Here is a 23,217-nt window from a genome sequence, read left to right as displayed (position 1 = left end):
TTGGGGTCTTTCGCATGAATATTATTAGTCAAGACTGAAGCGATCAGGATGACGCTATGAGCATCATGAAAGCTTCTCAAAGATTCTGACTGTCTACAAGGCTGACAATCCTACTTTAGATACTTGTGCTAGCAATATGTCATCAGAGGAAGTTTGTGTCTTTGAGGATGGAATGAGGTGTCTCATGTTAGAGCAAATGACCTACTTTCACATGGAGGGAAGCTAATTTAACCTTCCTCCCTTCACTCTGAACGTGGGACTCTTATACTCAAGAAGGATTGCTCTTTAGGATAACCTTGTTCTTGTACCTCCTGCCCCCTTTCAAAAGGGGAGCACAATGCCTTCAATGTTGCAGAGTCCTTTCCCACTACACCTTCTACTTGCCATGCAGATATAATGACAGATTGTTACCTAGTGCGGAATTTCTAATGCCTCATTCTTCTATGTAATTGTCACCCATGGCAATTGGTCAAGTGGTGCCCTGACATCATAAAGCTACAGCAGGATGTCATCTGACAATAGTGCAAGCAATAGGATACATATCTGAAAGAAACACGTTAGTTAGATTCCTCACCTTAGAATATCCCCAGGCGTCAGACTGGATCCGGAAGATTTTTCGTCAGCAATACCCCTTGCGCGTCGCTAGGCGTCGTCTGCGGCTCCGCGTCCGTCGTCGGCGTCGTGCGCCGGGATGACGTCGTCGGAGTACTTAGACGCCGCCCTCGCGCGCTGACGTCAGTTCTTCTTTTTTCCGCGCCAGTAAGCGCAGATCCGGGAGAGCTACCCCTTTTAGTCTTTTTTGACTAAATCTTTTTGATCATTTTTGATCCTTTTCTGTCGACATCTGGTGCCGGTAGGATGCCTGGGTTCAAGGCTTGTGAAGATTGTCATCGACTGATGTCGGTGACCGATCACCACCGCCGGTGCCTCTACTGCTTAGGCCTCGACCACGACGCGGAGTCGTGCAACGACTGTCAGGCCCTGACTTCGAAGGCTAGGCGGGAGCGGTCCCGCAAGCTTCTCGAGCTTCGCCACTCGGCTCCGCGTCGTGCGCGATCCCGGTCCAGGAGGAGGTCCAAGGATCGCTCGCGGAGCCCTAGCCGACGCCACCATCGCTCGTCGGGCTCCAAGTTGTCGGGTAAGTCCAAACACTCTAAGAAGTCCAAGCGGCGACATCGCTCTTCGGACTCCCCTCGCCGGTCGCGCGACTCGGCCGAGGGTCCAAGTGGTTCCACCCCCGCGGCTCCGGCGGAGCCGCAGGTGCCGCGTCCGCCCCCATACCTTCCGGTCCCTGGGGCTGACGCGGCGCCGGCGGAGATCAGTGCCTTCCTCTCGGCCATGAGGAGCCTGGCCCCGCCGTCGACGCCCGCTGGCGCGCCTTCGGGCCCCGCGGACTCGACTGGGCGACCTCGCGTGCCGGCGGCTCCGGCCCCGGCGCCGTCGACGACTCCGGTCTCGACGCCGCAGGTCCCCGCGGGGCCCTTGCCTGGGCCCCAGTCGACGCCGGTTGACCTTGTCACTCCTCCACCGGCGCCGACGCCTGAACCACCGACGCCGTCACCGGCGCCACCGACGCCGACGCCTGTGACGCCGACGCCCCGGTTTAGCCCTCATCCAGACCCGACGCCGGCACGGCGTCCGCCGACGCCGCATCCGACGCCGCTTGAGTCCTACCATCTCTACAGTCCGGTTCCGATCATTCCTCCTGTTTATCAGGAATCGGAAGAAGGGGGCGACTGGGAGGGGTTCGAGGACCCTCTGGCTGTTCAGTCACAGCTTTCTCAGGACTGGGCAGATGAACTGGGGGAGGCCAGCGGGCTGGACACCTCGCCAGACGCTGGATTCCCTTCTCCTCCGACCGTGGCTTCGGAGGAGGGTGCAGCATTTTCTGTGGTGCTGCGCAAGGCGGCTGAGGCCCTTGGGCTCGAGTTGCCTGCCGTGGCTGTGAGGACCAACATCCTCACTGAGGTGCTTCAAACCTCAGCAAGCTCCACTGAGCCTCTGCTGCCGTTCAACGAGGCCCTCACTGACGTTCTGCAGGGCACCTGGTCCAAGCCCTCCACAGTTCCTCCTGTGGATAGGAACGTTGCCAGGCGCCACCGCCCTGCTCCGGGCGACCCCAGTTTCCTGTCCCAACACCCCACCCCCGAGAGTCTGGTTATCCAGGCCTCTACTTCCCAATCCTCCTTCCCGACCGCTCCGCCGGACCGGGATTCCAAGAGACTCGAGCAGTTTGGCAAGAAACTGTTCTCGTCCCTTAGTTTGGGCCTGCGGTCCTTAAATACCGCCTGTCTCTTGGACCGTTATTCCCATTCCCTGTGGGATACGGTGGAGGACGTGCTGCCCCTGTGTCCGGAGGAGGTCCGGACGCGTCTTACCCAGGCTTTGGCCGATGGGAGGGATGCAGCACGGCACGCCATAAGATGTGGGCTTGCCACCACGGACTCGCTAGGTCGGGCGATTTCCACCACGGTGGCGCTCCGCCGCCACGCCTGGATGCGGTCCACGTCATTTTCCGGGGATGTCCAGAACACCCTCATGGACATGCCCTTTGATGGCACTCGCCTGTTTGGTGAGAAGGCGGACAGTGCGCTGAACCGTTTTAAGGACTCCCGGGCTACGGCCAAGTCCTTGGGCCTCTCGGCTCCGCGGGCGCACACCTCCGCTTTTCGCCCCTTTCGTGGCCAAGGAAGGGGCGCCTCCTCACGTCCGCAAAGCCACCAGCCGCAGAACCAACCTGCGCGCGGTAACGGACGTGGCTTCCGCCGTGGCGGAAATGGAGGCCGACGTGGTCAGCCCACATCCACCCCGGCAGCATCCGCCTCAAAGCCTTCCTAGTCCGAGCTTTCAGGCCCATACCACGCCAGTGGGCGGCAGAGTTCGCCATCACCTGCTCCACTGGCGGTCCATAACATCGGACAGGTGGGTGCTGCAAATCGTCCGAAGGGGCTACTCCCTCCCCTTCGAGACGACCCCTCCAGCCATGCCACCGCAGCACCACCGTATCTCGGGGGATCATTTGGATCTTCTCCGCGAGGAAGTTTCGGCTCTCTTGGCCAAGGGGGCCGTCGAGCGCGTTCCGAGTCCAGAAGTAGGTCGTGGTTGTTATTCCCACTACTTTCTGGTTCCCAAGAAGGGCAAGGGGGGCCTGCGCCCTATCTTGGACCTCCGGAACGTCAATGCCTTCCTCCGAAAGGAAAGGTTCAAGATGCTAACGTTGGCTCAGGTTTTAGCTGCCCTAGACCCTGGAGACTGGATGGTAGCGTTGGACTTGCAGGACGCATATTTCCATATCCCCGTCCTGCCGGCCCACCGGCGTTACCTGCGGTTCACGGTGGGCCAAGAGCACTTTCAGTTTACCGTGCTCCCCTTCGGCCTCACCAGTGCCCCTCGGGTGTTCACGAAAGTGATGGCGGTGGTCGCAGCTCATCTGCGCAGATCAGGGGTTCCAGTCTTCCCCTATCTCGACGACTGGTTGTTGAAGGCGGGCTCGCCCCAGGCAGTCGTCTCCCACCTCCAGACTACGGCGGATCTCCTGCATTTGCTGGGGTTTTCCATCAACGTGCCGAAGTCACACTTGAGTCCCTCTCAGAAGCTCCTCTTCATCGGAGCGGTTCTCGATTCGGCGCAGTTCCGGGTCCATCCTCCGGAACAGCGGGTCCGGGATATACAGGCCCTGATTCCCATCTTTCGGCCTCTATCCCGGGTTTCGGTCAGGCTAGTGTTGCGGCTTCTGGGGCTGATGGCCTCCTGCATCCTACTAGTGCATCACGCCAGGCGGCGCATGCGGGCTCTGCAGTGGGACCTGAAGTTTCAGTGGGCCCAGCATCACGGCAACCTGTCCGACCATGTCTTGATCTCGGAGGGTACTGCACAGCAGTTGCAGTGGTGGCTCACGGACCGCGTGTGGGTCAAGGGCAAGAGCCTCTCCCTTCCCCAACCGGAGCATGTCGTAGTGACGGATGCGTCCCTCCTGGGATGGGGTGGCTGTTGGAAACAGCCCCACTCCCACTCCGCAGGGTGGTGGCGGACCTTCCCAACACAATGGGGTAGCTTGGCTCGAGTGGTCAGGAAACAGGCACAGTGCTAAGCATACAATATACCCATACAATAACCATGCGTGCATCCGTTCCAAAAACGACTCTACACCGTAAAAATTATGAAAATATTCTTTCTTTATCTTTTTCTCTCAGTTGCTGATTGGAAAAATAAATAGGTCAATCACAATATACAAGTTTCAATTAGTGCAGGTCAAATAAATATTGGCTGTTTGATGAAATAAATAGGGGTGATCATAAATAACAGGGCATAAATACAAGTGCAATATATACAGACAATTAAATACTTTGAGGCAATAAATACTGTACCAATAAATATTGTACACCATCCAGTCCTGTGGACCTATAAATATAGTGCAGCAATAAATAGATAAAAATTCAATAAATACAGTATCCCCAATAAATAATTACAAGTATACAGCACCCCTCATATAATCAGATGACACTTCACTTCTTAAGGGCTGATTTGGCCCAGGCACAGCTTGTAGGGTTGTGGAAGGCTTGAGGGGGGAGGCTACTCCCTGGCTGGGACAAGGCTGAGGCCTAAACTGAGGTAGATCAAAGGGGGGAAATACCAATGCCCTGGCTTTCCTTCTCCACACAACCTCTCTAGGTTAGTCCCAGTTCACCCCAGGCACAGTCAGATGGGTTTCAGCACCTCCCTAGCCCCTTAGAGCAGTCTCTCAGGTCTCCACAGGGCCTTAGGCGCCCTCTACTCCACTTACTGCCCTTTTTCTGATGTTCCGACGCCGCTGGAGTCGTGTCGACGCCGTGAGGCGGTTCCGGTTCGGTCTCGGCGGCCTCGGCACAATGTCAGTTCTTTGACGACGCCGGCAGGCGGTTCCGGTCCGATGTCGGTGGCCTCGGTTCGATCTCGACCTCCGATTCGACGGCGTCAGGCAGTCTCTTCACGATGTCGACTTCGGGCGGCTCCGGTCCGATGGCGCTCTCGGCTCCGATGACGTCGGCCGGCCTGGCCTCGATGTCGACTTCCGGCGACTCCGGGGTGCGATCCTCACCCCCGACCTCCGGTGCTCCTCCTCACAGGTTCCGGGCGACTCCGGAGTGCGATCCTCACTCCCGACCTCCGGTGCTCCTCTACCTCGGTCTCCGACGACTCCGGAGGGCGGACTTCACTCCTCCGATGACGCCGCTCGCTCGACCTCGGTTCACTTCCTCCTCGACCTCTGGTATTCCTCTCGACCCCCGTCGGCGCCCTCTCACGACCTCAGGCGGCTCCGGGTACGACGTCTGCTACTTCAGTCAGCGCCGCTTCTCCACCTCGGGCTCCAGGTCTTAGGCTACTCGACGCCGGACTCCAGGGAAACCAGTTTCCAGGTCAGGATCTTGCTGCTTTCTTGGTTCTAAGGCCTGTTCCTGCTGTCCAGGTCCTTAGGATGGTTTTCTTCTGTCTTCTTCCCACACAGGGCTATAGGCTGGGATCCATCAGTAGGGACAAGTATCAAGGGTGGGTTTATGGACCCCACTCCAGGCACAAGTTTCCACCCCTGCTGCTTCACTCCTTCCTCCTTCACTGTTGTGCTCCTCTCTCTTCACCAGTCAGGTGCCAACTGCCAGCTCCAACTGCCAACTGCCTCTCTTATCCTCCCAACATTCTAAACCGCCTCCAACGGTCACAGGGTTCTGGAAGCTCCTGGAATGTTCTGGAAGGTGCTGGTAGGTTCCAGTGGATGCTGGTGATGTCACAGGTGGCCACCATTTTGTGCTTCAGGCCCTCAGACAGAAGTTTCAGGGGTAGCTAAAATGGTTCCCTGAATCTGTAGCAACACGAAAAAGTCTGGTGGTTCCCAAAAAGGAAAAATTCAAACAGGGTTTGAGGCAAACGTGGGACAAAATAAATAATGATGAGGAGGGACCACCCAAAGGGCTGACAGGTCTAACACGCGTCCCCCCCAGCTGAAAGTGGGGAGAGCTACCCAACCCCTTGGGAGTTCTCATCACTAAGGCGGAAATACCTTGAGAGACCGTCTGCATTGGCGTGGTCCACTCCAGGCCGATGTTCCACCTGAAAGTCCATCCCCTGTAGGGAAATAGACCACCTCAACAACTTGGGATTCTCCCCCTTCATTTGCATCAGCCAACGAAGGGGTCTGTGGTCGGTCTGAACTAGGAAGTGCGATCCAAACAGGTATGGCCGCAACTTCTTCAGAGCCCATACCACTGCAAAGGCTTCACGCTCTATTGCACTCCACTTCTGTTCCCTGGGAAGGAGTCTCCTGGATAGGAAGACCACGGGTTGATCCAGACCCTCTTCGTTGAGTTGCGATAACACTGCCCCAATGCCATGTTCTGATGCATCTGTCTGGACAATGAACTTCTTGGAAAAGTCTGGGGCCCTTAAGACCGGGGCCTCGCACATGGCTTTCTTCAATTTCTCAAAGGCTTGCTGACAAGCCTCCGTCCAGACTACCCGTCGAGGTTGTTTCTTGGACGTGAGCTCCGTGAGAGGGGCTACGATGGTACCGTACCCCTTCACGAAGCGGCGATAGTATCCCGTGAGGCCCAAAAATGCTCGGACCTCAGTCTGTGTCTTGGGGGGTTCCCAGGCCATGATGGCCTCGATCTTCGCCTGGAGGGGTTGCACCGTTCCCCTACCCACCAAGTGTCCAAGGTACACTACCGACCCCTGCCCGATCTGGCACTTGCTGGCCTTGATCGTCAATCCAGCTTGTCTCAGGGCCTGGAGAACAGCTTGCAGGTGACGCAAGTGATCCTCCCAGCTGTTACTGAAGACGGCTATGTCATCCAGATAAGCAGCAGAGAAACTCTCCATTCCGGTGAGGATCTGGTTTACCAGGCGCTGAAACGTGGCAGGTGCGTTCTTGAGCCCAAAGGGCATCACACAGAACTGGTAGTGGCCATTGGGCGTGGAGAAGGCTGACCTTTCCCTTGCTCCATCAGTCAACGAGATCTGCCAGTACCCTGAAGTAAGGTCAAAGGTACTTAGATATTGGGCAGCTCCCAGCCGGTCAATCAATTCATCCGCCCTAGGGATCGGATGTGCATCAGTCTTTGTCACTGAATTCAGTCCCCGGTAGTCCACACAGAACCTCAGTTCTGGTTGGGCACCCGGTGGTGCAGCTTTCGGTACTAACACCACCGGACTGGACCAGGGGCTGCTAGAAGGTTCAATCACTCCTAGCTCCAGCATCTTAGTGACTTCACTATGAATGCTGGCCTTCACCTTGTCTGACATCCGGTAGATCTTGGACTTCACAGGTGGGCTGTCTCCTGTGTCCACGTCATGGACGCACAGGTGAGTCCTACCCGGGACAAGGGAGAACAACGAAGAGTACTGCCCCAGGACCTGGCGACAGTCCTCCTGCTGTTCAGGAGTTAGAGATGGGGAGAGAATCACTCCCTCCACCGACCCATCCTTTTCCTGAGACGCAAACAGATCAGGGAGAGGCTCGCTTTCCACGTCCTCTCCTCCGTCAGTCACCATCATCAAGATGACTTCGGGCCTCTCGTGGTGGGGTTTGAGGCGGTTGGCATGCAGCACCCGCAGGGGCTGACGAGGGGTCTTCAGGTCCACCAAGTAGGTAGCCTTACCCTTCTTCTCCAACACCTCAAAGGGTCCTGACCAGCGATCCTGAAGGGCACTAAGCTCTCCGGGTTCGATCACCCACACCTTCTGGCCAGGCTCCAACTCCACCGGGTGAGCGTTGTGGTCATACCACGCCTTCATTACTGCTTGGCTGGCTTCCAAGTTGTCAGAAGCTTGCTTCCACAACTTAGCCATTTGGCTCCGGAAGGCCAGCATGTAGCTCACCACATCCTGGGGGAGCTTTCTGGGAGTTCTTTCCCATCCGTCTCTCACCAGGTTAAGAGGTCCACGTACAGGGTGCCCATACACAAGCTCGAAGGGGCTGAAGCCCACTCCCTTCTGTGGCACTTCCCTGTAGGAAAAAAGTAAACAGGGTAGGAGGACGTCCCATTTCCTCCGCAGGCTTTCAGGCAGACTTCTGATCATGCCTTTTAAGGTTTTGTTAAACCTCTCCACCAGACCATTGGTCTGGGGGTGGTAAGGAGTTGTGAACCGGTAGGTCACTCCACACTCCTTCCACATTGCCCGCATATATGCTGACATGAAGTTGGTCCCCCTGTCGGACACAACTTCCTTGGGAAAACCCACTCTGGTAAAGATTCCCATCAGGGCCCTAGCCACAACAGGTGCTGTTATGGTCCTCAGAGGTATTGCCTCTGGGTACCGTGTGGCATGATCCACCAGAACCAGGATAAACCTGTGACCAGCTGTAGTTGGTGGATCTAATGGACCCACAATGTCGATGCCCACCCTTTCAAAGGGGGTGCTAACGACAGGGAGTGGTTCCAGGGGAGCTTTCAGCTTCACCCCTGTTTTCCCACTGGCTTGGCAAGACACACATGTCCGGCAGTAGGTATCGGACGACACTTTCATCTGAGGCCAATAAAAGTGTGGGACAAGACGGGCGAAGGTCTTGTCTTGCCCCAGGTGTCCTGCCAATGGTATCTCGTGAGCCAACTCTAAAAGGAAGGCTCGATAACGTTGAGGAACTACCAAGGCTCGTGACGATCCATGTAGGGGTGCCTTGGGTTCACTGTAGAGGAGGCCATCCTCCCAGTAAACACTGTAGTTCCCTTCAACGTTCCCTGTTGCCTGGGCTTCGGCCTGTCGCCTCAGCCCCTCAAGGGTAGGGCACTCCCTCTGGCCCTGGCAGAATTCCTCCCTGGACGGGCCTCCCTCCACGTGCCACTCGGCCGGGATGGGTAGGTCCTCCAGGTTGGTAACGTCCCCCTCCGCAGACTCCTGGTCCACCACCTCCGGTGGCCTATCCGTCCTACGGGGTGGAGACGCCGAGGCAGGCTCCTCCTGTCCTCGGTTCTTCCCTTGACTGGCAGCTGGCTGGGCCTTTGTTCCAGGCTCCAGCCGGAATGAACTCCCTCTTCGGGTAGTCTCGGACCTTGTGCTAACACAGGCCCAGTCAGGTGTACCCAGCATCTCGGTGTGAGTCCGGTATTCCACCTCCTTCCAAGCGTTGTGCTCCATGTCATTGCCCAGCAGACAATCGACTGGCACGGCAGGGCTTACGGCAACTCGAAGTGAACCTGCAACCCCCCCCCATTCAAAGGGAACCTCGGCCACTGGATAGTGACCTGTTCTGCCGTCAGCCATCGCGGCTGGGTGGAGTACATCGGGAATTACCTGCTCTGGAGACACCAGTTGGCTACGCACCATAGTCATACTGGCTCCTGTGTCTCTCAGAGCCTCCCCTCTTTGGCCGTTGATGGTGATCCACTGCCCATACTTTGCGGTATTTGCGGGCACCTGGATCTTAGGAACCATCTCCCGTTCTCCCAGGGACACTAAAGTGACACCCGCCCACTCCCTTCCCTTAGTTAAGGGCATCTCCTCCCCGAGCACTACACTAGCTACTCCGGGGGTCTTTCCTCCAGTGGGAGGAGGTGATCGTTTCTGACACTTCGGATCTCCTTTATAGTGTCCAACGCCACCGCACTCGTAGCAATGGACAACCCTTGGCTGCTGACTCTGGCCAGGATTAGGGTTTCTGGGTGGGTTAGCCTTAGAGGTGAATCCTGTTCCCTTCCCTTGGAAGTTATTTTGGGGGCCTTTGGAGAACTCCTTTTTCTTTTCCCCTCCTTCTTTCTTCTGGGGGGCGCCCTGTCCGGCCTTTTGAGTATCCCCTCCAGTCCCCCTTGTGGACACCCGGGTACTAGCCCAAATGTCCGCCTCCTCAGCAAGCTTCCGGGGGCTGGTCAGCTTGCTATCCACCAGGTGTTGCCGCAGTTCAGGGAAACATTTCTCGAGTAGGTGTTCCTTCAGTACTAGGTCAAACAGCTCCTCGTAGTTCCTTACTTCACTGCCCTGAATCCAACCTTCCAGTGCCTTCTTTGCATAGTCCAGGAAGTCCACCCAATTCTGTGTGCCCAGTTTGTGACTACCCCTGAACTTCTGTCTGTACTTTTCAGGTGTTAGTCCAAACTTTCTGATGAGCGCCAGTTTCATGGTGGGGTAGTGGGTCTGCTCATCCTCTTCGAGGGCCAATAAAGCATCCCTACCAGCTGGAGGCATGTACCTATACAATCCTCCTCCCCAATACTTCACTGGAACCCCATGGGCCCTCAACGAGACCTCATAGGCTGCTAGCCACTTGGCGATGTCGTCACCCGCCCCATAGCTAGCTACTATGTCCTTTGGCAGGTAAGGTTTGGATTCCCTGGTGATTTCTTGGTCTTTGCTGCCACCATTAGGAACAGTTGGTGCCCCAATTCTTAAGATCTGAAGCTCTATCTCTTTCAGTCTTATCTCATGAGCCATCCTCTCTTTCTCCGTCTCATGAGCCAGCCTCTGTTCCTCCTTCTCCTTCTCCAGCTTTGCTAAATCCCATGTGAGCTGTCTTTTCTCTCTCCGATCTGCTAACTCCACGCTGGATAAGCCCCCGCTAGAGACAGTGCTGCCCTTCCTAGAAAGTGTCCTGGGCCCTGCTGACAGGTTCCCCACCTCAGGTTGGTACATCTCAGCCCCCTCGGGGTCAGGCTCTCCATCCCTGTCTTCCTCCTCAGCCTTGCTTTCTCGGCGTGCCTCCCCCCAAGCCCTTAAGCTGGTCTGGAGTGCACCCTTCTTTGCTCCTGGGGGACAGTACACCCCCTCCCGCTGGCAAAACTCCCTGAGTTGGGCCACAGTGTACGTTTCTAGATTCTCTAGTACAAACTCCATCTTGCCCACTCAGGTTAGAGGACAGGTTTTGTGCAGTAGCAATGTAGGGGGGTACCTTTAGTAATACCTCCTCCCACCACCAGAGTAAATTTGGAAAAAACAAAAACCCACAATTAGGAAGGCCGCTGTGAGAAAACTCCCGGTGTAGGCCTATGGACTACCCACAGTTATTGTTGAGTATATGTAGGCACAGCTCTATCCCACCGCTGCCACCAATTTATGTTGGAAACAGCCCCACTCCCACTCCGCAGGGTGGTGGCGGACCTTCCCAACACAATGGGGTAGCTTGGCTCGAGTGGTCAGGAAACAGGCACAGTGCTAAGCATACAATATACCCATACAATAACCATGCGTGCATCCGTTCCAAAAACGACTCTACACCGTAAAAATTATGAAAATATTCTTTCTTTATCTTTTTCTCTCAGTTGCTGATTGGAAAAATAAATAGGTCAATCACAATATACAAGTTTCAATTAGTGCAGGTCAAATAAATATTGGCTGTTTGATGAAATAAATAGGGGTGATCATAAATAACAGGGCATAAATACAAGTGCAATATATACAGACAATTAAATACTTTGAGGCAATAAATACTGTACCAATAAATATTGTACACCATCCAGTCCTGTGGACCTATAAATATAGTGCAGCAATAAATAGATAAAAATTCAATAAATACAGTATCCCCAATAAATAATTACAAGTATACAGCACCCCTCATATAATCAGATGACACTTCACTTCTTAAGGGCTGATTTGGCCCAGGCACAGCTTGTAGGGTTGTGGAAGGCTTGAGGGGGGAGGCTACTCCCTGGCTGGGACAAGGCTGAGGCCTAAACTGAGGTAGATCAAAGGGGGGAAATACCAATGCCCTGGCTTTCCTTCTCCACACAACCTCTCTAGGTTAGTCCCAGTTCACCCCAGGCACAGTCAGATGGGTTTCAGCACCTCCCTAGCCCCTTAGAGCAGTCTCTCAGGTCTCCACAGGGCCTTAGGCGCCCTCTACTCCACTTACTGCCCTTTTTCTGATGTTCCGACGCCGCTGGAGTCGTGTCGACGCCGTGAGGCGGTTCCGGTTCGGTCTCGGCGGCCTCGGCACAATGTCAGTTCTTTGACGACGCCGGCAGGCGGTTCCGGTCCGATGTCGGTGGCCTCGGTTCGATCTCGACCTCCGATTCGACGGCGTCAGGCAGTCTCTTCACGATGTCGACTTCGGGCGGCTCCGGTCCGATGGCGCTCTCGGCTCCGATGACGTCGGCCGGCCTGGCCTCGATGTCGACTTCCGGCAACTCCGGGGTGCGATCCTCACCCCCGACCTCCGGTGCTCCTCCTCACAGGTTCCGGGCGACTCCGGAGTGCGATCCTCACTCCCGACCTCCGGTGCTCCTCTACCTCGGTCTCCGACGACTCCGGAGGGCGGACTTCACTCCTCCGATGACGCCGCTCGCTCGACCTCGGTTCACTTCCTCCTCGACCTCTGGTATTCCTCTCGACCCCCGTCGGCGCCCTCTCACGACCTCAGGCGGCTCCGGGTACGACGTCTGCTACTTCAGTCAGCGCCGCTTCTCCACCTCGGGCTCCAGGTCTTAGGCTACTCGACGCCGGACTCCAGGGAAACCAGTTTCCAGGTCAGGATCTTGCTGCTTTCTTGGTTCTAAGGCCTGTTCCTGCTGTCCAGGTCCTTAGGATGGTTTTCTTCTGTCTTCTTCCCACACAGGGCTATAGGCTGGGATCCATCAGTAGGGACAAGTATCAAGGGTGGGTTTATGGACCCCACTCCAGGCACAAGTTTCCACCCCTGCTGCTTCACTCCTTCCTCCTTCACTGTTGTGCTCCTCTCTCTTCACCAGTCAGGTGCCAACTGCCAGCTCCAACTGCCAACTGCCTCTCTTATCCTCCCAACATTCTAAACCGCCTCCAACGGTCACAGGGTTCTGGAAGCTCCTGGAATGTTCTGGAAGGTGCTGGTAGGTTCCAGTGGATGCTGGTGATGTCACAGGTGGCCACCATTTTGTGCTTCAGGCCCTCAGACAGAAGTTTCAGGGGTAGCTAAAATGGTTCCCTGAATCTGTAGCAACACGAAAAAGTCTGGTGGTTCCCAAAAAGGAAAAATTCAAACAGGGTTTGAGGCAAACGTGGGACAAAATAAATAATGATGAGGAGGGACCACCCAAAGGGCTGACAGGTCTAACAGTGGCCATATGGGAGAGGCGGAGATCAGAGGCCTCTGGTCTCCGGCGGAGTCTCGTCTCCACATCAACCTGTTGGAGTTGAGAGCGATCCGGCTTGCACTGAAAGCCTTCCTTCCCTCTGTCAGGGGAAGTGTCGTGCAGGTGTTCACGGACAACACCACCGCCATGTGGTACTGCAACAAACAGGGCGGGGTGGGGTCGTGGACCCTTTGTCAGGAGGCTCTGCGCCTCTGGACGTGGCTGGAACACCAGGGCGTCACCCTGGTGGTTCAACATCTGGCGGGCTCTCTGAACGCCAGAGCAGACGAACTCAGCCGCCGGTGCATGATGGATCACGAATGGCGTCTGAACTCCGAAGTGGTGCAAGGCCTCTTTCAGCAGTGGGGAGAGCCTTGGTTAGATCTATTCGCCACCGAAGAGAACGCGCAATGTCAGCAGTTCTGCGCGTTGGAATTTCCAAGGCGGCACTCGCTCGGCGACGCTTTTCGTCACGAGTGGAGTTGCGGTCTGTTGTACGCCTTTCCGCCTATACCACTTCTGCCCAGAGTGCTGAAGAAGATCAGGCGTGACCGGGCCCAAGTCATCTTGGTGGCTCCGGATTGGGCACGAAGATACTGGTATCCCGAGCTACTCAGTCTGTTGACCGATCCCCCGATACGTCTGCCCCTTCGGGAGGATCTTCTGTCGCAGCAGCAGGGGACGGTCCTCCACCCGAACCTGTCCAGCCTCCACCTCCATGCGTGGAGATTGAGCGGCGGCAGTTGATGCCATTTGACTTGCCTCCTGAAGTCTGTGATATCATTCTGGCAGCCAGGCGTCCCTCCACAAAGTCGGTATACGCCTGCCGGTGGAACAAATTTGTGGCATGGTGCACAGCAAAGGCTGTGGATCCCCTTTCCGCCCCTCTTTCTGAGGTTCTCCTCTTCCTTCTTTCTCTGGCCCGGCAGGGCTCTGCCCTGGGCACCCTGAAAGGTTATCTTGCTGCCATCTCCGCCTTCTTGCGGCTTCCTGATCAGCCTTCTCTTTTCAAGTCCCCTGTGGTTACACGCTTTCTCAAAGGCATTACACACACGTTCCCTCCTGTCCCTTTTGTAATGCCTCAGTGGGACTTGAATCTGGTTTTGACATTCCTGATGTGCGCTCCCTTCGAGCCTCTTCACGATTGCCCTCTTCGTCTTCTAAATCTAAAGACTGCTTTTCTGGTAGCCATCACCTCGGCTAGACGGGTGAGTGAGCTCCAGGCTTTATCTTCAAAGCCTCCTTTTCTATCTGTTCATCCGGACAAGGTTGTCCTTCGGCCTCGTCCCTCCTTTCTTCCTAAAGTGGTGACTCCATTTCACCTTGGGCAGTCTGTCACCTTGCCCACCTTCTTTCCGCCTCCGCATCCTTCCAAAGAGGAAGAGAGGCTCCACCGTCTGGACCCAAAACGTGCGCTCTCCTTTTATCTGGACCGCACAAAACAGTTCCGGGTGGACGACCAGCTTTTTGTTGGGTACGTGGGCGCTAAGAAGGGGAAAGCTGTGCACAAACGAACCATCTCTCGGTGGGTCGTTTTGTGTATAAAAATCTGCTATTCCTTGGCTAAAAAGGACCCTCCTGTTGGGCTGCGCGCCCATTCTACTCGGGCCACGGCGGCTACTACTGCCTTGGGACGGGGAGTCCCTTTGCAGGACATCTGTCAGGCGGCGACGTGGGCTTCGCTACACACGTTTGCCAGGCATTATTGCCTTGACAGCCAAGTCCGGAGGGATGGCTTCTTTGGCCGTTCTGTCCTCCAGGACTTTCTGGTGTGATCTTGGTTCGCAGACCCACCACCGTGGATGGTATTGCTTGGGTATCTATTCTAAGGTGAGGAATCTAACTAACGTGTTTCTTTCAGATGAACAAGTTACTAACCTTCGGTAACGATGTATCTGTAAGAAACATTAGTTAGTTAGATTCCTCACCGACCCACCCATCCTCCCCGTTCTGCGAACTGACATCTAGGGTTAAGGTTGTCCTTTCAGGCCCCTAGATTTTATTTTTGGCACCAGTGTCGGTCTTTGCATGGCTCTGCGTTCCTGGCGCGGAAGGCTATGTACAAGAACTGACGTCAGCGCGCGAGGGCGGCGTCTAAGTACTCCGACGACGTCATCCCGGCGCACGACGCCGACGACGGACGCGGAGCCGCAGACGACGCCTAGCGACGCGCAAGGGGTATTGCTGACGAAAAATCTTCCGGATCCAGTCTGACGCCTGGGGATATTCTAAGGTGAGGAATCTAACTAACTAATGTTTCTTACAGATACATCGTTACCGAAGGTTAGTAACTTGTTCTTATCGTGGTATTGAAATGGGTAGCAGGCTAGACAAGACTCCCAGCTGATGGCAAAGATAGTGAGATAAAATAAACTAGGGCATTATTTGAGACTTATTCATTTGTTTAAAGGTGTTGGTGATCATAATATTCTCAGGTTCTCTAGAGGTTAACTGATAAGGATGTGCAAGAATGAAGATGTCAGAATCTGTTTTTCATAGTTTTTCTCATTACTAATAACTGTAGCATAAACCTTCCTCCATAAACCTATCAGATCACTTAATGGTTATTGGTGTACCATAAGCTCAAAGAATTGCAGTGAGCAGGGTACGCTGTTACTTGGCTAGCAATGAGATATTTTTATATACATTCTAATATAGGTGCTAGAGTTGTGTAGAGATTGGTAGCAAAGGAGGCTTCGGATTGAGAGAAGTATGCAAGGTTGAAAATAAAATTGAGATTTAAATTCTTTTTGAGCTGTGGATTTTCACAATATCACAGACGTCAAAGTACTGATTATTGACCCTTTATCAAAATGTGTTTGTTGTTGTGTTGCATTAGTTTGGAATAGACTAACAGTGGACTTTTCCATTTGCAGAATATATTCAATGACCAGCAGGGGCAGTGCTGCAGACGAAAACTTCTCGGAGTTGCTGAGAACAAAAAAAAAAAAGTTCAGCAGCCGTCGGCTTGATTTACCAATTTATATGGTGAGTCAAACTCTCAATTTATCATTTTGCTTGTCCTTAAAAGAAGTTAATAGCATCTGACTGCTCTCAGCACCTTTTATTGGGGTCTTTCGCATGAATATTATTTGTCAAGACTGAAGCGATCAGGATGACGCTATGAGCATCATCAAAGCTTCACAAAGATCCTGACTGTCTACAAGGCTGACAATCCTACTTTAGATACTTGTGCTAGCAATATAACATCCGAGGAAGTTTGTGTCTTTGAGGCTGGAATGAGGTGTCTCATGTTAGAGCAAATGACTTACTTTCACATGGAGGGAAGCTAATTTAACCTTCCTCCCTTCACTCTGAACGTGGGACTCTTATACTCAAGAAGGATTGCTCTTTAGGATAACCTTGTTCTTGTACCTCCTGCCCCCTTTCAAAAGGGGAGCACAATGCCTTCAATGTTGCAGAGTCCTTTCCCACTACACCTTCTACTTGCCATGCAGATATAATTACAGATTGTTACCTAGTGCGGAATTTCTAATGCCTCATTCTTCTGTGTAATTGTCACCCATGGCAATTGGTTAAGTGGTGCCCTGACATCATAAAGCTACAGCAGGATGTCACCTGACATGAGTGCAAGCAATAGGATACATTTATCGTGGTAAAGAAATGGGTAGCAGGCTAGACAAGACTCCCAGCTGATGGCAAATATAGTGAGATAAAAGAAACGAGGGCATTAGTTGAGACTTATTCATTTGTTTAAAGGTGTTGGTGATCATAATATTCTCAGGTTCTCTATAGGTTAACTGATAGGGATGTGCAAGAATGAAGATGTCAGAATCTGTTGTTCATAGTATTCTCATTACCAATAACTGTAGCATAAACCTTCCTCCATAAACCTATCAGATCACTTAATGGTTATTGGTGTACCATAAGCTAACAGAATTGCAGTGAGCGGGGTATGCTGTTACTTGGCTTGCAATGAGATCTTTTTATATACATTCTAATATAGGTGCTAGAGTTGTGTAGAGATTGGTAGCAAAGGAGGCTTCGGATTGAGAGAAGTATGCAAGGTTGAAAATAAAATTGAGATTTAAATTCTTTTTGAGCTGTGGATTTTCACAATATCACAGACGTCAAAGTACTGATTGTTAACCCTTTATCAAAATCTGTTTGTTGTTGTGTTGCATTAGTTTGGAATAGACTAACAGTGGACTTTTCCATTTGCAGAATATATTCAATGACCAGCAGGGACAGTGCTGCAGACGAACATTTCTCGGAGTTGCTGAGAACCAAAAAAAAAATAATTCAGCAGCCGTCTGCTTGATTTACCAATTTACATGGTGAGTCAAACTCTCAATTTATCATTTTGCTTGTCCTTAAAAGAAGTTAATAGCATCTGACTGCTCTCAGCACCTTTTATTGGGGTCTTTCGCATGAATATTATTTGTCAAGACTGAAGCGATCAGGATGACGCTATGAGCATCATCAAAGCTTCACAAAGATCCTGACTGTCTACAAGGCTGACAATCCTACTTTAGATACTTGTGCTAGCAATATAACATCAGAGGAAGTTTGTGTCTTTGAGGCTGGAATGAGGTGTCTCATGTTAGAGCAAATGACTTACTTTCACATGGAGGGAAGCTAATTTAACCTTCCTCCCTTCACTCTGAACGTGGGACTCTTATACTCAAGAAGGATTGCTCTTTAGGATAACCTTGTTCTTGTACCTCCTGCCCCCTTTCAAAAGGGGAGCACAATGCCTTCAATGTTGCAGAGTCCTTTCCCACTACACCTTCTACTTGCCATGCAGATATAATTACAGATTGTTACCTAGTGCGGAATTTCTAATGCCTCATTCTTCTGTGTAATTGTCACCCATGGCAATTGGTTAAGTGGTGCCCTGACATCATAAAGCTACAGCAGGATGTCACCTGACATGAGTGCAAGCAATAGGATACATTTATCGTGGTAAAGAAATGGGTAGCAGGCTAGACAAGACTCCCAGCTGATGGCAAATATAGTGAGATAAAAGAAACGAGGGCATTAGTTGAGACTTATTCATTTGTTTAAATGTGTTGGTGATCATAATATTCTCAGGTTCTCTATAGGTTAACTGATAGGGATGTGCAAGAATGAAGATGTCAGAATCTGTTGTTCATAGTATTCTCATTACCAATAACTGTAGCATAAACCTTCCTCCATAAACCTATCAGATCACTTAATGGTTATTGGTGTACCATAAGCTAACAGAATTGCAGTGAGCGGGGTATGCTGTTACTTGGCTTGCAATGAGATCTTTTTATATACATTCTAATATAGGTGCTAGAGTTGTGTAGAGATTGGTAGCAAAGGAGGCTTCGGATTGAGAGAAGTATGCAAGGTTGAAAATAAAATTGAGATTTAAATTCTTTTTGAGCTGTGGATTTTCACAATATCACAGACGTCAAAGTACTGATTGTTAACCCTTTATCAAAATCTGTTTGTTGTTGTGTTGCATTAGTTTGGAATAGACTAACAGTGGACTTTTCCATTTGCAGAATATATTCAATGACCAGCAGGGGCAGTGCTGCAGACGAAAACTTCTCGGAGTTGCTGAGAACAAAAAAAAAAAGGTTCAGCAGCCGTCTGCTTGATTTACCAATTTACATGGTGAGTCAAACTCTCAATTTATCATTTTGCTTGTCCTTAAAAGAAGTTAATAGCATCTGACTGTTCTCAGCACCTTTTATTGGGGTCTTTCGCATGAATATTATTTGTCAAGACTGAATCGATCAGGATGACGCTATGAGCATCATGAAAGCTTCTCAAAGATGCTGACTGTCTACAAGGCTGACAATCCTATTTTAGATACTTGTGCTAGCAATATAACATCAGACGAAGTTTGTGTCTTTGATGCTGGAATGAGGTGTCTCATGTTAGAGCAAATGACTTACTTTCACATGGAGGGAAGCTAATTTAACCTTCCTCCCTTCACTCGGAACGTGGGACTCTTATACTCAAGAAGGATTGCTCTTTAGGATAACCTTGTTCTTGTACCTCCTGCCCCCTTTCAAAAGGGGAGCACAATGCCTTCAATGTTGCAGAGTCCTTTCCCACTACACCTTCTACTTGCCATGCAGATATAATGACAGATTGTTACCTAGTGCGGAATTTCTAATGCCTCATTCTTCTATGTAATTGTCACCCATGGCAATTGGTCAAGTGGTGCCCTGACATCATAAAGCTACAGCAGGATGTCATCTGACAATAGTGCAAGCAATAGGATACATTTATCGTGGTATAGAAATGGGTAGCTGGCTAGACAAGACTCCCAGCTGATGGCAAATATAGTGAGATAAAAGAAACAAGGGCATTATTTGAGACTTATTAATTTGTTTAAAGGTGTTGGTGATCATAATATTCTCAGGTTCTCTATAGGTTAACTGATAGGGATGTGCAAGAATGAAGATGTCAGAATCTGTTTTTCATAGTTTTTCTCATTACCAATAACTGTAGCATAAACCTTCCTCCATAAACCAATCAGATCACTTAATGGTTATTGGTGTACCATAAGCCCAAAGAATTGCAGTGAGCAGGGTACGCTGTTACTCGGCTAGCAATGAGATCTTTTTATATACATTCTAATATAGGTGCTAGAGTTGTGTAGAGATTGGTAGCAAAGGAGGCTTCGGATTGAGAGAAGTATGCAAGGTTGAAAATAAAATTGAGATTTAAATTCTTTTTGAGCTGTGGATTTTCACAATATCACAGATGTCAAAGTACTGATTATTAACCCTTTATCAAAATCTGTTTGTTGTTTTGCATTAGTATGGAATAGACTAAAATAAAATTGAGATTTAAATTCTTTTTGAGCTGTGGATTTTCACAATATCACAGACGTCAAAGTACTGATTATTAACCCTTTATCAAAATCTGTTTGTTGTTGTGTTGCATTAGTTTGGAATAGACTAACAGTGGACTTTTCCATTTGCAGGTTATATTCAATGACCAGCAGGGGCAGTGCTGCAGACGAAAATTTCTAGGAGTTGCTGAGAACCAAAAAAAAACGTTCAGCAGCCGTCTGCTTGATTTACCAATTTACATGGTGAGTCAAACTCTCAATTTATCATTTTGCTTGTCCTTAAAAGAAGTTAATAGCATCTGACTGCTCTCAGCACCTTTTATTGGGGTCTTTCGCATGAATATTATTTGTCAAGACTGAAGCGATCAGGATGACGCTATGAGCATCATGAAAGCTTCTCAAAGATGCTGACTGTCTACAAGGCTGACAATCCTATTTTAGATACTTGTGCTAGCAATATAACATCAGAGGAAGTTTGTGTCTTTGAGGCTGGAATGAGGTGTCTCATGTTAGAGCAAATGACTTACTTTCACATGGAGGGAAGCTAATTTAACCTTCCTCCCTTCACTCTGAACGTGGGACTCTTATACTCAAGAAGGATTGCTCTTTAGGATAACCTTGTTCTTGTACCTCCTGCCCCCTTTCAAAAGGGGAGCACAATGCCTTCAATGTTGCAGAGTCCTTTCCCACTACACCTTCTACTTGCCATGCAGATATAATTACAGATTGTTACCTAGTGCGGAATTTCTAATGCCTCATTCTTCTGTGTAATTGTCACCCATGGCAATTGGTCAAGTGGTGCCCTGACATCATAAAGCTACAGCAGGATGTCATCTGACATGAGTGCAAGCAATAGGATACATTTATCGTGGTATAGAAATGGGTAGCAGGCTAGACAAGACTCCCAGCTGATGGCAAATATAGTGAGATAAAAGAAACGAGGGCATTATTTGAGACTTATTCATTTGTTTAAAGGTGTTGGTGATCATAATATTCTCAGGTTCTCTATAGGTTAACTGATAGGGATGTGCAAGAATGAAGATGTCAGAATCTGTTGTTCATAGTTTTTCTTATTACCAATAACTGTAGCATAAACCTTCCTCCATAAACCTATCAGATCACTTAATGGTTATTGGTGTACCATAAGCTAAAAGAATTGGAGTGAGCAGGGTATGCTGTTACTTGGCTAGCAATGAGATCTTTTTATATACATTCTAATATAGGTGCTAGAGTTGTGTAGAGATTGGTAGCAAAGGAGGCTTCGGATTGAGAGAAGTATGCAAGGTTGAAAATAAAATTGAGATTTAAATTCTTTTTGAGCTGTGGATTTTCACAATATCACAGACGTCAAAGTACTGATTATTAACCCTTTATCTAAATCTGTTTGTTGTTTTGCATTAGTATGGAATAGACTAAAATAAAATTGAGATTTAAATTCTTTTTGAGCTGTGGATTTTCACAATATCACAGACGTCAAAGTACTGATTATTAACCCTTTATCAAAATCTGTTTGTTGTTTTGCATTAGTATGGAATAGACTAAAATAAAATTGAGATTTAAATTCTTTTTGAGCTGTGGATTTTCACAATATCACAGACGTCAAAGTACTGATTATTAACCCTTTATCAAAATCTGTTTGTTGTTGTGTTGCATTAGTTTGGAATAGACTAACAGTGGACTTTTCCATTTGCAGAATATATTCAATGACCAGCAGGGGCAGTGCTGCAGACGAAAACTTCTCGGAGTTGCTGAGAACAAAAAAAAAAAAACATTCAGCAGCCGTCTGCTTGATTTACCAATTTACATGGTGAGTCAAACTCTCAATTTATCATTTTGCTTGTCCTTAAAAGAAGTTAATAGCATCTGACTGCTCTCAGCACCTTTTATTGGGGTCTTTCGCATGAATATTATTTGTCAAGACTGAATCGATCAGGATGACGCTATGAGCATCATGAAAGCTTCTCAAAGATGCTGACTGTCTACAAGGCTGAAAATCCTACTTTAGATACTTGTGCTAGCAATATAACATCAGAGGAAGTTTGTGTCTTTGAGGCTGGAATGAGGTGTCTCATGTTAGAGCAAATGACTTACTTTCACATGGAGGGAAGCTTATTTAACCTTCCTCCCTTCACTCTGAACGTGGGACTCTTATACTCAAGAAGGATTGCTCTTTAGGATAGCCTTGTTCTTGTACCTCCTGTCCCCTTTCAAAAGGGGAGCACAATGCCTTCAATGTTGCAGAGTCCTTTCCCACTACACCTTCTACTTGCCATGCAGATATAATGACAGATTGTTACCTAGTGCGGAATTTCTAATGCCTCATTCTTCTATGTAATTGTCACCCATGGCAATTGATCAAGTGGTGCCCTGACATCATAAAGCTACAGCAGGATGTCATCTGACAATAGTGCAAGCAATAGGATACATTTATCGTGGTATAGAAATGGGTAGCAGGCTAGACAAGACTCCCAGCTGATGGCAAATATAGTGAGATAAAAGAAACAAGGGCATTATTTGAGACTTATTAATTTGTTTAAAGGTGTTGGTGATCATAATATTCTCAGGTTCTCTATAGGTTAACTGATAGGGATGTGCAAGAATGAAGATGTCAGAATCTGTTTTTCATAGTTTTTCTCATTACCAATAACTGTAGCATAAACCTTCCTCCATAAACCAATCAGATCACTTAATGGTTATTGGTGTACCATAAGCTCAAAGAATTGCAGTGAGCGGGATATGCTGTTACTTGGCTAGCAATGAGATCTTTTTATATACATTCTAATATAGGTGCTAGAGTTGTGTAGAGATTGGTAGCAAAGGAGGCTTCGGATTGAGAGAAGTATGCAAGGTTGAAAATAAAATTGAGATTTAAATTCTTTTTGAGCTGTGGATTTTCACAATATCACAGACGTCAAAGTACTGATTATTAACCCTTTATCAAAATCTGTTTGTTGTTTTGCATTAGTATGGAATAGACTAAAATAAAATTGAGATTTAAATTCTTTTTGAGCTGTGGATTTTCACAATATCACAGACGTCAAAGTACTGATTATTAACCCTTTATCAAAATCTGTTTGTTGTTTTGCATTAGTATGGAATAGACTAAAATAAAATTGAGATTTAAATTCTTTTTGAGCTGTGGATTTTCACAATATCACAGACGTCAAAGTACTGATTATTAACCCTTTATCAAAATCTGTTTGTTGTTGTGTTGCATTAGTTTGGAATAGACTAACAGTGGACTTTTCCATTTGCAGAATATATTCAATGACCAGCAGGGGCAGTGCTGCAGACGAAAACTTCTCGGAGTTGCTGAGAACAAAAAAAAAAAAACATTCAGCAGCCGTCTGCTTGATTTACCAATTTACATGGTGAGTCAAACTCTCAATTTATCATTTTGCTTGTCCTTAA

Source organism: Triturus cristatus, chromosome 11 (genome assembly GCF_964204655.1).
Source record: "Triturus cristatus chromosome 11, aTriCri1.1, whole genome shotgun sequence".
NCBI lineage: Eukaryota > Metazoa > Chordata > Amphibia > Caudata > Salamandridae > Triturus > Triturus cristatus.
Note: the sequence above shows the minus strand (reverse complement) of the source record.